Genomic DNA, 18,757 nt, shown 5'->3' with positions numbered 1-18,757 from the left:
GCTTCAAGAAGCTAGATATACGCATCTAAATCCACTCATTAAATCACACAGATCCAAGACACCAAGACAAAGATACCGACTGAATAAAGCACCATTCACAGTTTTTAAAATGTTTTACAGGAAGACAAAATATGTAAACTTGCATTAGCTAAAACACGTTAGCAACAATACACCACATTCTAAACCTCATCACCGTTTCTTACTGCTCCTTCATGGTGCTCTCACCAATTCGGCTCAACTAAGATAATTGAAATATCCACTAACCACAGAAAAACAACCTTTCAGATGACAGTCTGAAAACTATTTCAAATTCGCGCTCATCTATAGATAGTTTTAGTTGTGAAAAAAGTGCATATTTCAGGCTAGAAATCACCGTTTACAAATTGCACCCACCATCACACAATCGACTAGAGATTACTAGATAGAGCAACGTGTATGACCAATTTACTTCCATCATAAAACATTTCATAAAAATAGACAAAGCATAGCAATGGAAAGACCAGTTTCTTTGATTATCAGACCAATTTCAGATTTCTTAAGCGTTTTTCAGCGAAAACACATAAATCGATAATTAGCATACCACATGAACAAACGTTACCAGAGCATCGTCCAGCCAAAGAGGTTCGGTCTATAACGTATCACCGCCAAAATATATTAATTTTTTCACTAACCTTCTCCAGAATTCTTCCGATGACACTCCTGAACACTCATATTTTATCAATATACAACGTCTTGTTCCGAAAAGTGCATATTTAGCCATACAAAACCGTGGTTACACAATAAAAAAAACTAGGAAATCAAGCCTCAATATGTCTGACGTCATCTATCAGAGTGATCTAGTTTAATTGAAAGCTAATCATATACTTGACTAAAAAATACAGGGTTGACAGCAATCGAAAGACAAATTAGTTTCTAATGCAACGCGGATTTACATTTTTAAAATTATCCTTACTTTCAATACAGGGTTGGCCAGTGAAGCTATACCAACAAAATGGCGAATTATGCGTTTAAAATATTTCGACAGAAACACGGTTTATCATATTAAATAATTGCTTACTTTGAGCTGTTCTTCCATCATATTCTTGGGCAAGTATCCTTTCTATGTTATAAACGTCTTTTTGGTCGATAGATGTCCTCTGTCCTTCGAAATGTCCACCCACCAACGACCGACTCCCTAAAACGTGTCCAAACTTTCAGAACGCACAACAAAGAAAATTCTCAAAATCGCACTAAAATATAAATTGATATAAAACAGGCTCAAATTAACTACATTATGATGTTTTTAACAACTATAACGACTGAGAAACATGACCGGAGAAATATTGCTGGTTAGAAAACGATTTGGAACGAGGCAGGTCCGATGGCCTTCACGCTTGAGGCGCACGTTTGAGAAAGGACGTCTCTGTACATTTTTGTCATTTAATAATGGGTGAACGTCCCATCGACTCATTGAAAAACGTGATGACGTACAGACACCCAGAGGAAGACGATAGGCAGTGTCCGGTTTCTTCATAGCATTCACTGTGGCCTTATAAACAGACCCCAGATCAAGAGGTAAAATTTTTCTGAAATCTGAAGCGCCTGTAACTAAGAATCTAGATAAGAAATTGTTCTTACCCACCTTCAAAGACAAAATCCAACATCATAAAATAAAGAACTCATAAAGGTTATTCTATCCTAAAAACAATAAAATAGAGCTATGCTAATCAGTGTGTGGGGGGTGGGGGGTGCTCCCGGATCCGGGGTTGATACTCGTGAAAGGTTAATTCCTACGGACCTGGTCTTGGGGCTGAAAGGCCAAGAGGAGAAGCCAAGCGTTTGGCTTTGTTGGCCAAGAGGCACCATATTACTCAGTGCCGAATGGCCAAGAGGAGAAGACTGAGGGACACATGAGGGAGGCAAAGTCTGAAACCTATTGTCTTTACTCCTTTGAGTACAGGGCTCCGGTTGCTTGGATTGGTAGTCAAGCTGTAGAGCGTGATCATTCTGGACTTCCTCCAGATGGTATCTAAGGGTGGTATTCTGCTGCATTGCAGAGTCCACTTGAGCGCTTAGAGTACAGATTTTGGACACGTGAGTGTCGCACTCATTCCTTTCGGTCTCAAACTTATCTGTCATGGTTTTCAGATAGAGGTCTTGAGTACGCAGTGAGAGATTCAGTTATGAGATTTCCTCCACTTGCTTGGAAATCAATATTTCCATTTTCATCACCTGAGTTCTCTCATCATTCATTTGGACAGCGACTTCAATGAGTTCTGCTGATTTGTCATCCAACTTAGTCATTGTGTTCATTAACTGATTGTCTTTGGTCTGCAGAATTTTGAGTAGAACCGTGTTACTTTGAGTAACATTCAACAAATTTAATGCATCGTCAGATTTATCTAGTTTGGCATGGACATCATCGTATTTAGTTTTGGCTAAATCGAGTTGTTCCTGTAGAAGGCGATTTTGTTCCTTTTAGAAGACAATTTTGTTGAAAAGCTTGTGCTTGTTCATCGTCATAAGTTTTTGCAATTACATTTAATTGTTCAGTTTTCAACCGCAGTTCCATATATAGCAGAATTTTTCCCTTTTCTGCATTTCTCATTGGTTTCCCGGTTCTCTCCACCTGTCCCTTTATGTCTACCATTACCTGTTCGTGCTTCATCTGTGCACTGCGGTATTGGAACGATACCAATCTCGGATGGCAAGACATCAGGGCTAGACTGGAGAGAAGCTTTTCGAGGCCTGAGCCCGATGGTTGATTTTGGAGAGCGTTGTTGTCTGCTGTTTTTCCGCTAATGGCATAATTAGGGTTGGTATCGCTGCTGAGGTCAGAGATCAGTCCATTTATGGGTGGAGGTTCACTAATTAGCGGGCGAGTGGGGACTACCCCCTCTGATAGTTTGCACATTATTAGAACATTTGAAAGGAAAAATGTTTTTCCTAATTTTCCAAAGTTTGGTTTTGGAATATGTTGGAAGCTACAATGACGATTTTAATCTATTTATAGACGTTAATGAACCATCAGTACAGTACCAGTGCTGTGGGAGTTGGACGTGAATTAATTTGCAAAAGCAAATTGAATTAATTCATCAATGATAATGATTAATCCTACCTGGATAGGCTTTCTGGGAGTTAAACTTTAAATTAACCTGAGAGCGTTGGTCCATCTAGGTTACTATTGCAAAGTTTAAAATGTCTCATTTAATTGGAAGATCCTAGAAAGGTATGTTCGACAATATAACTTATTAAATTGAATGAGACGATGATATCCAAGCATTTGGTATTATCTGGATTATCATAAAAGTAACCAGTAGTTTAAATGTTAGGGTACATTCACCACCAGTTTCACTTCTACCTAAGGCCAAAGCCACATGGGATTCCCGCTGGAGGCGGGAATTCCGTCAGTAATGGGTTTTACTGAATGTGCTTTGCAAAAGCAAATTTTACGGATTTAATCAATGTTAATGATAAATCAAACCTGTATAGGCTATTTGGGAATTAAACTTGAACCTTGTTGATCTAGGTTAATGTGAAAAGTTTAAATTGTCACATTGTAGAAAACCAATCAATTTGGATATTATTTAAAAGATCCACTTGAAAGTTAAATATGGCAATTTCACTTGTTAGTTCAATTGAATGAGACATCGATATCCAGTCAATTGCGATTGGCTGGATATCTTAACGTGATCCACGTTTGGGTGTTACCTAATTATTTTTTAAAGAAATGTACTGGGGATTCTTCACCACCAGTGATCGCAGAAAGCTGAAATCAAACGGAAGTACAAAGGGCGGGACTTCCGTCGCGCACGGCGGAGGAATTTCAACGTGACACAGGAAAAAGAAAATACTGTTTCCCTTTGTTAGCTTAGCATCTCGTGCAAGCTAATCCGACTTTGTTCAGAAATCTCACTTCCAAGCATAAAATAGGGTCCCCTTCACCATGGAAAGGGGGGTTTACTAGTAACGTCTCACATTAACCCATTCAGCATACTTTGCTAGCATTATGTTGACCGGAGCGACGCGGTACATAAATACAGATACGCCTGTGGCCTACCCACACTGGCTTAGTGCGGTAGATAGACAGAATACTTCGGCTCGGTCGTCGAACAGATCTATCCTGTAATTTCTAACCTTACTGGCTCTATGCCCTTGCTTTAGAAATTAATATTGAATGACCGAAATCGTACCGTTTGGCCAAATGGACTAAATCTGGAATTTATCACTCATTGCTCTGACGCTAATGACACGACCAGAGGAGCTCCCAAAATAGCTTGTTCAAATGGAAACACACGCACAACCAATTTGTATACAAAGCAGTCTGTTTGTACAATTCTGTTTGCACAATTGCTATATATATAATTCAAGAGCAAAGTCCAATTCTATCTTAGATGCCTCACACGGGGCACCATATATGTCATGTCTTTGGCATCATTAAATTGAAGACTGTTATTTTATCAAATCAATTCTCTGTAATTATTATTACATGATTAAACTAATCATGTAATTAACTAGGAAGTTGGGGCACTAAGGAAAATCTTCAGATTACAAAGTTATAATTTTCCTAATATAACTCTTCGGATATTTTATTATCCGAAGAGTATTACATATATTATTTAAAGTCACAGTCGGCTATTGCAAGAAACTACATAAGATCATTTTTCACTTATTATCCATTATTGCTGTTATTTTTTTAATGACATTGGTATTTTTGCTCTGAACAAGGGCATTTCCAGGCATAGAGCCAACATGGAAACTGTTCCCAAAACAAATCTTTTCCCTTATAAAACTCCTGTAAATGTACATTTTAAGCTCAAATAATGCAAATAAATATATTCCCAGTTTCCCTGCAGGATGAGTATTGACTTTCAAGAATCCATGAGCTAATTTCCTGTGAGAAAATGTTGCAGTTTTAAAGCTAATTTCCTGTAATAAAAAATAAAAATGTCATGGCTTCATATGTTATCTGGGGGGGCCCAAAGCTTGTGGGGCCTCCCACCTTCCGGGAGTCAGCTACACCAGTGGGTCTAACCCCCATATACTGTTCTGTACTATTGGCAAGGCCTGGTCAGCCTTCACTGGGAGGAGCTTCAGCCTGCACAAGTGCATTGAGGGAAGTTGGCTAATTTTGGCTAATTGAAAGCCATGGCTAATTGTTGGTGACATCGGGAACAAGGGAACATGTGTGAGAAGACACTACTGAGTTTGTGAAACACACACACTGCGATGTCCGTCTCTTTTCGCACTCCCAGGCCATTGTGTCTGTGATGTTGTAATGGCGGTACTCTAGCTAAGTCTCCTGCTGTGGTTGCTGTTTTAACGAGTAGAAGCCCTAGGGCAGCTGTCTGCTGACAGAAAAGGGGTCAGAGCACAGCTGTGTGTGAGGGAGAGAGAGAGCAAGAGAGAGAGCCGGAGAAAGAGGGGAGGAAAGAATGAGATATGTAGAGAGACCATGTGTTCAGAGATCGGTATAGCCCAGTCATAACTTGCTAGCTCAGATAGTCACTGCAACACTGTTCAACCATCTGTCAGGTTTCAATTGGGTCTTGAACAAAATATGAATTACCTCTTAACAATTTTCAACTCTTAGTCTTTGCCTGCGGATTTGTGCATGAGTGTGTGTGCATTTATACTGTAATGTACTGGTTTTTGCTGCCATTACAGCTAACAAAAACTAGCACACTTTCTGTGGCTTTACACTACTACTCAATTCCTGATTTATTATGCTTGGTTTGGCCCGGTCCTCAGAGGCTATTGTTTGTCAAGGGAAAAAAGTTGCTCAAAGCTTGTAAGGAGAACGGAGCAATTGCTCCTCACGTACGCTCTCTCCTTAACAAAATCCTGAATTCTGTGAGCCAACTTGCAACAAATAAAGAAGTACAGTCACATTTAACATGGTCAATTCATGAGCACGAATAACAATGATATATAAATGGATGTTTTTCAAATGGAGGTTTCTATTGCGACGAGATGCGCATCTACCGGTTGTATCGGGCTACGTTTTGTGAGTTCAAAGACAACTTCGGTAGTATTATAAACTTTGAAACATCTGGGGCCCTCATTTATCAATATTGCGTAGAGACTATTGTAGAATTGAATTTAGAATGTTCAAACGCATAGAAAAAGTGTGATTTATCAAACAATCCTACAAGCGTCATACGCACACCAGTCAGCGATAACCATTGATAAATACTAATTGTTCTCAGCCTCAGTGCTCGTGCACGACCTTGGCTATTTGCATTTAGAAACGCCATATATGGTCAAAAACATCCCTTTAAAGCCATTGGGGAATATGCAAGTGGACAGTTTATTAGGCACACCACCCCATTCAATGAAATGGATTGCTCCTATAGACATTGAGTCACGTGGCCATATAAAGCAGGCAGACTGGCATCGAGGCATTCAGGTACTGTTCGATTGAATGTTAGAATGGGGAAAAATTAGGGTCCTAAGCGACTTTGAGTTTGGTATGATCGTCGGTGCCAGGCTAGCCGGATTCAGTATCTTAGAAACGGCCGCCCTCCTGGACTTTTCACATTAGAATGTACATGTGTGAGGGCGGCAGACGGAGGGCGAGCGTTTCAAAGATGCTGTATCTGGCACGCCTGGCACCGGCATGGTTTACGCACAGATTTGTGCCTACGCATGTTTGATAAATGAAGCCCCTGGTTTCTAGTAGGCTACAGAATTAGAGAAGGGCTGTTCGAAAAAACGTAATCCAATGTTCGGAAACGGTGCAGGTCTGAATGACCAGTTGAAAAACGGGGAGGGGTTGCAGGTTCATAATGGAACTCTGCCCTTCAAATACATCACTCATTGCTTCAAGCCACACCCCGCCAAACCCACCAAATGGAGCAAACGTAGGCTATCTCAGCCTGTTAAAAAAAAGTTGACCGTTTTGGGGAAACGTGTCATTCAGCACAAGCCGTTACACAACGTAGCAAACGTTCAATCGAACTGAACGCACCCCAGATCTGACTTTCTCAGCCATTCTACAAACAAATTGACAAGAGTCATTACTTAATGAATTGTTAGAGTTAGACCAACATTTTAAAGACATACAGACATTTTTGCTATTTCAGTTGTGGTTGCGATATATTGACCAAATTATCAGGAAAGCTTGGGATGTATTTTCCCTTACAAATTCTCCAGAAATAACCAATTCACAGCTGTTTCTTTCAAAATAAAATCACACTGGGGGCATGCCCCTGGACCTCCCTAGAAGGGTATTGATCCCATTGACCCTGACCCCACCCCCCACCACCAATTTGCCACACAAAGTTATGCCCCTACATGGAACACACTGTAAACCTCAGCGCACCACAGGAAGAGCAAGTCGTGTGTGCGTGCGCGCTTGCATATCAATGCAACTGTGAAGATCAAGTGACTGTGATACCCTACTGAGAAAAGTGTTACCCTAACTTAGAACCAAAACATGCTCAATTATTTGTGTTCTATATTAGGATATACACAATTATAGCCGCAGTGTGTCCTTTGGCAGTAATTGTGAGGATGTTTGGGGGAAAACGAGTATTCCATTGACGTATTTCCTCCTCTTTTTGTTTCCCTCTCTTTCCAGATGGTATCTCTTGGTGGTGTTTGTTGGCATGAGGGGAACGTTGACAATGCAGCACGTGCCAATGGGTCGGCCATGACACCTCGAGAGAGAGATCCCTGAAGGAGGACCATTCTAATTGATAGTTCTGTCTCGAACACACACACACTTGCATAGACACGAACACCTGGTGACTGTGGTCAGAGAGCCAGATGTTTTAATGGAAAGGAAGCCTGTACAGGACAGGTAACAGTAGTAAGAGAGGCCATAGACCCAACAACAGGTGTATGAGCAGCCTTAGCATAGTGAAATACAGTAAAACAGGCCATATGGACCGAACAACAGATCCAGGATCAGCCCTCAGCACAGTGAGTAAACCGAATACACAGCCGATCACGGCTCAGGCTAAGACCCAAATGCAGACACAGGAGGTGGATAGTACGAGTCTCAGAGTTCATTATAGTACAAGGGGCAGGCAAAAGTGTAGTCAAGGCAGGCAAAGAGTCGTAATCCAAATCAGAGTCAGGCAGATACAGGACAGCAGGCAGGATCAGGGACAGGCAGAAAGGTAAAAAACTAGAGCACAGGAAACACGGGAACACGCTGGTAGGACTTGACGGGAAACAGACAAACAGAAAACCTAGGTATAGATAGACATGAGGTAATGGGAGGCACCTAGTGAGGGTTATAGATAATCACAAGACAGGTTGAAACAGATCAGGGTGTGACACAGAATAGCTTCTGATTTCGTGTGCAGAGAGCTAGCTATAACTCCGGTGCTTTCGGGGAACATTCAACGCTGTCGGTGAGTTTGAGCCTCTGACAGAAACCATCGACGGTTGACTGTACCCTGAGGGCCACTGTTCCCGTCCAGGTGGATGAACACACACGCTCATGCATGGAAGCCACTGAGAATCCTAAACACACACACAAACGTGAAGTTGAATCCTAAAGGCACACACACAAACTTGAATTCTAAAGAGTCACACATGCACACACAAATACACACACATGCACATACGTGCACATGCACGCACGCACGCACCCACACACACACAAACACATCACCGGATTCAGGAAGGTGGGCGTTTGGCGCTAGTTCCTACATCACAGTAGGGACAATTGAGAAAAAAAGCTGTTGTATAGCACACTGTATTACTTTTACAACTAATATAAGGACAGGACATGAGACGGGAGTAGAAATTAACGTGGGCATTGTTTAATGCGTTTCACAGGAAGAACATTCCAAGCATTTCAAGGCGGGTTACAGGTGCCCTAAAGGGACAAAACTAGAATATCAATACACAACAAAAGCCTAATTGAATATTTGAACTTTCATGTGCATTAATAACAAACTGAAATGTGATCTGTAAATATGAATAAAAACATTTAATTACAATCCTAGTTTAGCCAAGGAGAAAGAACTGAGTTACAGTGCATTCGGAAAGTATTCAGACCATTTGACTTTTTCCACATTTTGTTACGTTACTGCCTAATTCTAAAATGGATTAAAAAAATATATAATTGTCCTCAATCTACACACAATACCCCATAATGACAAAGCAAAAACAGGTTTTTAGAATGTTTGCAAAAAAAATAAAAGCAATTACAGCCTCGAGTCTTCTTGGGTATGACGCTACAAGCTTGCCACACCTGTATTTGGGGAGATTCTCCCATTCTTCTCTGCAGATCCTCTCAAGCGCTGTCAGCTTGGATGGTGAGCTGCCTAGAAGGCCATCATCCCGGAGTCGCCTCTTCACTGTTGACGTTGAGACTGGGGTTTTGTGGGTACTATTTAATGAAGCTGCCAGTTGAGGACTTGTGAGGCGTCTTTTTCTCGAACTAGATACTCTGATATACTTGTCCTCTTGCTCAGTTGTGCACCGTGGCCTCCCACTCCTCTTTCTACTCTGGTTAGAGCCAGTTTGCACTGTTCTGTGAAGGGAGTAGTACACAGCGTTATACGAGATCTTCAGTTTCTTGGCAATTTGTCGCATGGAATAGCCTTCATTTCTCAGAACAAGAAAAGACTGACGAGTTTCAGAAGAAAGTTCTTTGTTTCTGGCCATTTTGAGCCTGTAATTGAACCCACAAATGCTGATCAATCAATCAAATGTATTTTTAAAGCCCTTTTTACATCAGCCGATGTCACAAAATGCTGTACAGAAACCTAGCCTAAAACCTCAAACAGCAAGCAATGCAGATGTAGAAGCACGGTGGCTAGGAAAAACTCCCTAGAAAGGCCAGAACCTAGGAAGAAACCTAGAGAGGAACCAGGCTCTGAGGGGTGGCCAGTCCTCTTCTGGCTGTGCCGGGTGGAGATTAACAGTACATGGCCAAGATGATCAAACGTTCATAGATGACCAGCAGGGTCAGATAATAATAATCACAGTGGTTGTAGAGGGTGCAACACGTCAGCACCTCAGGAGTAAATGTCAGTTGGCTTTTCATAGCCGATCAGTTTGCACTGATGCTCCAGATACTCAACAAGTCTAAAGAAGGCCAGTTTTATTGCGTCTTTAATCCAGACAACAGTTTTCAGCTGTGCTAACATAATTGCAAAATGATTTTCTAATGATCAATTAGCCTTTTAAAATGATAAACTTGGATTAGCTAACACAACGTGCCATTGGAACCCAGGAGTGATGGTTGCTGATAATGGGACTCTGTACACCTATGTAGATATTCCATTAAAAATCAACCGTTTCCAGCTACAATAGTCATTTACAACGTCTACAGTGTATTTCTGATTAAAAATGTTATTTTAATGGACAAAAAAATAGCTTTTCTAAGTGACCCCAAACTTTTGAAAGGTAGTGCACATATTTCCTGTCTCCCTGGTTTTGACAGAAGTCCAGTTGGATCCCCCAGTTGGATCTCCTCCCTTCATGAGCTGATTGCTGCGATAAACATTCATTGCTGTCGGTGGGTTTGATGTGAATATAACTCACCGATCAATGAATGAACACTGCGGTTCAAACACCTCGAGGACCAATCAATGAAGAGGACTCAAGCGGGGCAGTTCAATGTATAGCCAATCGGGGACAGYGGAGTAGCAACCGCACTGCTTCGTGAGCTTATGTCAAGGGTTTGCTACTTGAAAAGACAGGCCTACTCTAAATCCCTACATAACCTTGTTCTTAAGGGGCTCCTTTTAAACTACAATGAATTAGTTAGACTCCGGTACTATGTCCATTGAAACTGACAGATCAAATGGCCCCTTAATTTGATCTATTTGTAGGATAGAAAACTGTTCAGTAGTTTCTTTTGCACAGAATGAATTGACAGATATTGAATTTGGCAATCAGTACCCTGTCTAAAATAGTGGTGCTTCTGTAGTTGAATATGAGTGTTCAGCGTCTCCTACCAATATCCCGGGCCAATATGTGATGCATGACCACTAGTGCAGCAGAACTTTTATTTAATTGAGCATCCGCTTGAGCAACCTTTATTTGTTGTTACCAGTCAGTCTGCTAACCCCAAACAAGTCCACTTCGACATGACCCCTGAATCTGCATTCTAGCTCATTTCTGCTCCTGTTAACTGGAGTTAGTCCTGTGAGAGCCATGTCGAGCTAATCTGTAATTGTTTCGTTCTAAATTGTAACCACGCTGGTAATCAACATTTTTCCAGTGTAGCTGCGACCACATTCACATTTATTTTGTTTGGATTTTTTTTTTTTTAACTAATAATAATTTCCAGTGGAAAGCAACAGCGTTGTCTGGGAGCCCCCAAATGGAAACCAGGCCCATACGGAGCCCTAGTAACACAGACACACGTGCGCAAACACACACACTGTACACACACATACGGTAAACACACACACACCCAAAGGGGCCTCAGTACCTCTTTAATCCAAGCTAACGCAGCCTGCTGCTTCACACAAACTCACTACCACCCCATCCCCCGTCTCCCTCTTTTGTGGATTAATTTAGGGGGGGTTATTAAAAACCGAAAAAGAACAAAGGCCGATTTTGATTGGATATTTTGTTATTTTCTCGTTAACTTTTTGGGTATATAGGTCTAGCTACAGGCTTAGGACATCCCTCGATAGCCAGTTACATCCATTTAAGACTCCGAATATCAAACCCCAAGGTATGTCTGGTACCTTTCCTAACCCTCACAGATAGCCAAACTCCTCCATCCCCTGTGACCCATTCTCTATCCAATGAGAGAATGTAGACTCCCAACCTTCCAAGCCCCCAATGTAGCCAATTCCCACAGACATTTTGACGGCAGGCAGCACAACATTATTCTCCCACCATAGTCTATATCAGGCCTAAAACCTCCCACCTCCCCCTCAATTCCCCCTTACTCCAGAGCTGTCTACAGTACAGCCTGGTTTACATTAGATGTGTGTAGCTCTGGGGGCTATGAGAGATACAGGAGTGGGACAGCAGGCCTTCTCAGGACACTAAGGTCTGGCTCCTTTATAATAGAGTCCAGAGTACAGAGACATATAGATAGGGTTAGCACACGCACGTACACACACACTTCCTGTTGAATGAGTGAATGAAGGGATGTGGGAATAAGGGAGAAATAAGTGAAGAGAGAAACAGATTTTTCAATGCGTTATCTAAATGCAGTCAATTGTTTCACTGGAGAAAAATACACAATTTCAAAACGGATTGGACAATGCAGTTGGGCATTCGACTAAGTAGATGTTTATTCACATCTACTGCTTAACATAATCTTATTAGCTTTTGTTTAGCTCAAAATATTGTCTATCCTATGTCGTCTCACTAAATCAAGACATTCATGGGTCCATTTGGAATAAATAAAATATATTTTTGATTGGACTATATTTGTGTCTTATGATGTTTTCATTGGCCTGAGCTTCTGAAATTTGTGTTTTACACAAAGTGTAACTGTTCCATATTACCCAGTCCACAACATGCCTGCACTGGTTTGTTGACTTGGGATTTCTGAGACGATAAAACCTCTGCATTTTAAAATGTAAAACTGTCCTAACTACGCGAATACAGCAGTCAATTGTATCTCATGGCGAAATGCATAGCACATAAAATAAAAAAGGTTTGACCAGATATTGTTTATCCTGATCAGACAGGATTACATGGACGATATATTGGAGATAATATACGACAATTACTTGAAACATTTGAACATTATGAAACATCGAAGATACCAACCCTGGTCTTCATAGCAGATTTTGAAAAAGCGTTTGATAAAGCACGACTAGAATTCATACATAAATGCCTGGATTACTTTAATTTTGGTGAATCTCTTATAAAATGGGTTAAAGTTATGCACAGGAACCCCAGATCTAAAATGGTAAACAATGGTTACTTCTCAGAAAGTATTGAGTGTTTAAGAGGAGAAAAACAAGGCTGTCCGTTGGATCCATATCTATTTATTATGGCCATTGAAATGCTAGCAATTAAAATTAGATTCAACGAGAACATTAAGAGATTAGAAATCCTGGGGATAAAAACAAAAGTGTCAATGAATGCCGATGACTCCTAGTTTTTTCTTAAGTCCACACAAAGTGGTAGGCCACACAAGCTCACAGAACGGAACCGCAGAGTGCTGAGGCGTGTAGCGTGTAAAATCGCCTGTCCTCGGTTGCAACACTCACTACCGAGGTCCAAACTGCCTCTGGAAGCAACGTCAGCACAAGAACTGTTCATTGGGAGCTTCATGAAATGGGTTTCCTTGGCAGAGCAGCCGCACACAAGCCCAAGATCACCATGCGCAATGCCAAGCTTTGGCTGGAGTGGTGTAAAGCTCGCCCCCATTTTATTATTGAGCAGTTTAAACGCGTTCTCTGGAGTGATTAACCACGCTTCACCATCTGGCAGTCCGACAGACGATTCTGGGTATGGCGGCTGCCAGGAGAACGCTGCCTGACCCAATTTATAGTGCCAACTGTAAAGTTTGGTGGAGAGGGAATAACGGTCTGGGGCTTATTTCCATGGTTCCCCTTAGTTCCAGTGAAGGGAAGTCTTAACATTACAGCATACATTGACATACTAGACCATTTTGTGCCTCCAACTTTGTGGCAACAGTTTGGGGAAGGCCCTTTGCTGTTTCAGCATGACAATACCCCCATGCACAAAGTGAGCTCCATATAGAAATGGTTTGTCGAGATCGGTGTGGAAGAACTTGACTGACCTGCATAGAGCCCTGGACTTTACCCCATCGAACACCTTTGGGATGAATTGGAACGCCGACTGTGAGCCAGGCCTAATTGCCCAACATCACTAATGCTCTTGTGGCAGAATGGAAGCAAGTCTTCACAGCAATATTTTAACATCTAGTGAACTGCCTTCCCAGAATAGTGCATATTAACCTCTAACGAGCGTCTACCCCGGGTCCGGGAGCACCCCCCATCCCCCCACACACTGATTAGCATAGCTAGCATAGCTTCACAAGTAGATAGTAGCATCTAAATATCATTAAATCACAAGTCCAAGACACCAGATGAAAGATACAGATCTTGTGAATAAACCACCATTCATTTTTAAAATGTTTTACAGGGAAGACAAAATATGTAAATCTATATAGCTAAACACGTTAGCAAAATACACCACTATTCTAACTCCATCAGTTTCTTACTCCTTCAGGTGCTATCACCAATTCGGCTCAACTAAGATATTGATATCCAACTAACCAAGAAAAAACCTCTTCAGATGACATCTGTAACATATTCATGGTAAGGATAGTTTGTTAGAAAAAAGGCATATTTCACGGTAGAAATCACCAGTTTTAACAATTGCACCGACCATCGCAAATCGACTTAGAATTACTTAAGATAAGCAACGGGTATGACCAATTTACTCATCATAAACATTTTCATAAAAATAGACCAAAGCCATAGCAATGGAAAGACCCCATTCTTGGATTCAGGACCCATATTTCAGATGTTCTAAGCGATTTTCAGTCGAAAAACGAGAGTAAGAAACTCGATAAGTTTGAGCCATACCACATGTGCAACTTACCTAGAGCTCAGATCCAGCCAAAGAGCGCTATAACGTAATCACCGCCAGCAAGATAGTATTAATTTTTTCACTAACCTTCTCAGAATTCTTCCGATGACACTCCTTGTAACATCATTTTACAATATACACTATACAGTTTGTTCGGAAAAGGTGCATATTTAGCCATACAAAACCGTCGTGTTACACAATAAAAACTAGGAAATCAAGCCTCAATATGATCTGACTCATTCTATCAGAGTGATCTAGTTTATTGAAAGCTAATATATACTTGACTAAAAAATACAGGTGTAGACAGCAATCGAAAGACAAATTAGTTCTTAATGCAACCGCTGATTTACATTTTTAAATTATCCTTACTTTTCAATACAGGGTTGGCCAAGTGAAGCTATACCGAAACAAAATGGCGAAATATGCAATGTTAAAAATATTCGACAGAAACACGAATTATCATATAATATTGCATGTACTTTGAGCTGTTCTTCCATCAGATTCTTTGGGCAATGTAATCCTTTCTATGTTATAAAACGTCTTTGTCGATAGATGTCCTCGTCCTTTCGAAATGTCCACCACCAAACGACCGACACCCCAAACGTGTCAAACTTCAGAGTGCACAACAAAGAAATTCCTCAAAATCGCACTAAACGGATATAATTGCTATAAAACGGTCAAATTAACTACATTATGATGTTTTTAACAACTATAACGACTGAAAACATGACCGGAAGAAAATATTGCTGTTAGACAACGATTTGGAACGAGGCAAGTCCGATGGCCTTCACGCTTCAGGCGCACGACGAGAAAAGGACGGTCTCTATACATTTTGTCTTTTATAATGGCTGTGAATGTCCATCGATTCCATTGAAAACGTGATGACTACAGACACCCAGAGGAAGACGTAGGCAGTGTCGGTTTCTTCAAGCATCACTGTCGCCTTAAAAAACAGACTCCAGATCAGAGGTAAAAAATTTCTGAAATCTGAAACCCTGTCATTGAAAAGGCTGTAGAAATTGTTCTTTACCACTCAGAGACAAAATTCCAACTTCTATAGAAACTAGAAGGTGTTTTCTATCCAATAATAACCAATAATATGCATATTTGTACGATCAAGAATTTAGCACGAGCAGTTTAATTTGAGAGACACAAATATGCTAATGCCGGAACAGCACCCCCTATAGTTCCAAGAAGTTAATGCCCATGATTTTGGAATGAGGTGTTCGACGAGCAGCTGTCCACATCCTTTAATAGGAAGTTAGCTAGCTGATTACATTTAATTCACTTAGCTAAACAGTGTGTAAATCAGCTAGCTCGCTAGCAGCTCAGTTGAGTTAGCCTACAAAGTGCCCTACTTTAGCTAGGTAGCTAATAATAGATTGTTTTTAGTTTTTTTTCCAAAATGTGCTTACTTACTTGAATAGGTTCTCCCTTTTTTGGGTCCTTATAAAAACAAAATAATGGGCAATATTAATGACATTTTGTGATAGCAAAGCGCAGCCAGCAGCCATGTGTACGAATGGAAACGAGGAAAAAAGTCTGTCACTAGAGGGGTTTAGAACATGTTGTGACATTTGTCTTTACCAGTGTAATCCACTTTCAATTTAAATTTCAATCGCAGACTGTCGGCCACACTTGATAAGTTCAAAACTAACACTTGAAACTACTATAGGCAACAACAGTGATGCACATAACACACAGCACCCCTTCTTGGGCGTGTGGGGGGAGGGTTCTTGAAATGTAACATCCAATAAAAATATTGTCTCTGGGAGCCAACAGACCATTCAAACCGTTTTTGCAATAAAAAATTCTCCAGACCTCCAAGGGAAGGCATGGCAACGCGAGACTAGTCCAAAACTGAAAAGACATCCCTAACAAGAGGCACACAAATCAGAGTGTTCGCTGCTGTGATAACTAGCCCATTTTGGGCTGTGCAACATCACAGCTATGCAGATAAGTGTTTAATATTCTAGCAGTGTCTCTGCTTGAGCATCAGTAATGGAAGGATTGTCTGGTATTATAATCTGTAAATTACAAAAACAGAGATAAGATGAGACTTCAAAACGTGCCCTTACATTCCCGCTAGTGGCGAATAGAAAAGCTGGTGGCCACAGATGTTTTAATGAGAAATAAGATGTCCTTTAGAGATAATGGGGAGGGGGCGTATTAATATTTGGTTCCAACAGTATGTTGTGGCCCCGGACAAGCACATCTGATTCTACCTGTCAACTAATCATCAAGCCCCATCTGTGGCCACCAGAATCAGGTGTTTTGGTCCAGGGCTACAACATAAACGTGTGCTGTTGGGGGTACTCGAGGACCGGAGTTAGGAAACACTGCTTCAGAACCATGCGGAAGTCTCAGAGCCGGCGGGAATGCTATTGGCTGGCTTTAGGAATACAACTGCAGTGATCGAACAGCGCTACTTCTCTCTGTTGAGTTGAAAAGGTGGAAGATGTCTAGGTAACCGCTGTTTGACTTGACAGGAAACTAAACTAGTTTTTAATCTCGGTGCTGTGCTAGCGAATAGGTCATTCCTGTAGGCTATGGCATGAGTTTGTTCTAGAATGTTATGCATGTCCCTTATTGACAGAGTTGAATGAAGCAACAGCAGCCATGATGATAATGACTGGAGTTACAGTATTTTTGCATTATTTCTATGAATATGAATCAGTTCAAATTGATGTATTTGAATAAATTAGTGCAGATACAAATGAACAGTTGAAACAGTTATTCAATACTATAGTTATTCAATAGTTCAAGCCAATTTTCAAAGTATATTTGATACAATGTTCTATTTTCCCATGGCCACCCATGACTGTTTTTTTTGTCTCCCGTTAGCCACCCCATTAAAACAATCCTAGAATCGCCCCTGGGAGTGCAGACACCAGGTCATTCACAGTGACTCACACACACACTGTTATAGCTCCAGAGTCACACAGTGTGATGGAAAGCCAGAGGATGGGCAATTGGACACACGCATACTTTCTCATACTGACACACATGCACACACACACACCGCAGGAGGCCTCTGAGGGGAGGAGGGCTCATAATAATGGCTGGAATGGAGCAAATTGAATGGCATCAAACACCTTGAATGGCATCAAACCACGTGTTTGATGTATTTGATACCATTTCATATTCCGCTCCAGCCATTACCACAAGCCTGCCCTCCCCAATTAAGGTGCCACCAACCTCCTGTGGCACACACACTCACACATATATTCTCACCTGCACACATTCTCATACATGGAACTACACTCTATCCAGGAGAAAGTGGCTGCCCTTCGGTAGAAACAAAGACTAAGGAGCAACGAAAGGTTTAGCAGGGTCTATATATGATCGGCAAAGTCACATGCGGAGCGACTCATTGCTCTGAACTTCCGAACTCTTCTGCAGGAGATCCCGCCCGGGAAGAACTTCTATAGCACTGTGGACGAGTGATGCAACGGCCTCCATCTGGTCCTAATGCTGGTAGCAGGGGCCGAGAGTCGCGGAGGAAGGATATATGTCACGGATCTCTCCGGAACTGTGTCATTACGCACACCTGGTCCCCATTCCCACTGATTGTATTGTATAAATGTGCCCTTTGGTTAACCATTGGGCTGTCGTTATTGTTACAATGTCCGGTGGTCGTGTGAGTACCTGTGCAGTGTTGTTTTGGCTTTCGTGCCACGTATTGTGCAGATGATTACGGGTCTTGTCATGTGTGATAATCATTGTGCGATTGTGTAAATATTCAAGGTACTCCTCGCTCTTTTGTTTGGGTCTCAACCCTGTGTTTTGTAACGTGTTTGTTTGGTCTTCGTCCCCGTGTCTGTACACGGCACGCTGTAATTTGGGTAAAGAAATAAAAATAACGATTACGCATTCCTTTGCCTGTCTCCCGACCATTTATGCCAGCGTGACAATATAACGCAAAGGACTGAGCCTATCCAGCATTGACGCACAGTGCCCATGGAAGAGAGATGTGCCTTTTGTGCCAGTGAAACATGAAAACGATTGGTTGCCCCCCATTTGTTTAATTTGATTAAAAACCAAGCATAGCCTACCCTCCCCTTAATCAAGGCTGGTTTAGCAGCATGACATACAGTGCACTCGGAAAGTATTTAGACCCCTTGAGTTTCTCCAAATTTTGTTACCTTACAGCCTTATTCTAAAGTGTATTAAATTTAAAAAAAATCCTCATCAGTCTACACACAATATCCCATAATGACAAAGCAAAAACAGGTTTGTAGACATTTTTGCAAATTTTATACAAATTAAATAC

The 18,757-nt window shown here is 41.3% G+C and overlaps 1 long non-coding RNA gene across 1 annotated transcript in view; it reads left to right on the top strand.

Moving 5' to 3' along the window:
* The window catches only part of LOC111963822 (uncharacterized), a 46,875-nt gene extending 28,518 nt beyond the window's left edge, over positions 1-18,357 (top strand). The window contains exons 3-4 of the long non-coding RNA XR_002877299.2: positions 7,562-7,905; positions 17,887-18,357. This is a non-coding gene — a long non-coding RNA (uncharacterized lncRNA). The remainder of the gene's footprint in view (positions 1-7,561; positions 7,906-17,886) is intronic.
* The last annotated feature ends 400 nt before the right edge of the window (positions 18,358-18,757 follow it).

This window comes from Salvelinus sp. IW2-2015, linkage group LG5, assembly GCF_002910315.2.
Source record: "Salvelinus sp. IW2-2015 linkage group LG5, ASM291031v2, whole genome shotgun sequence".
NCBI classification, from domain to species: domain Eukaryota; kingdom Metazoa; phylum Chordata; class Actinopteri; order Salmoniformes; family Salmonidae; genus Salvelinus; species Salvelinus sp. IW2-2015.
This window is presented reverse-complemented; position numbering and strand designations above follow the sequence as displayed.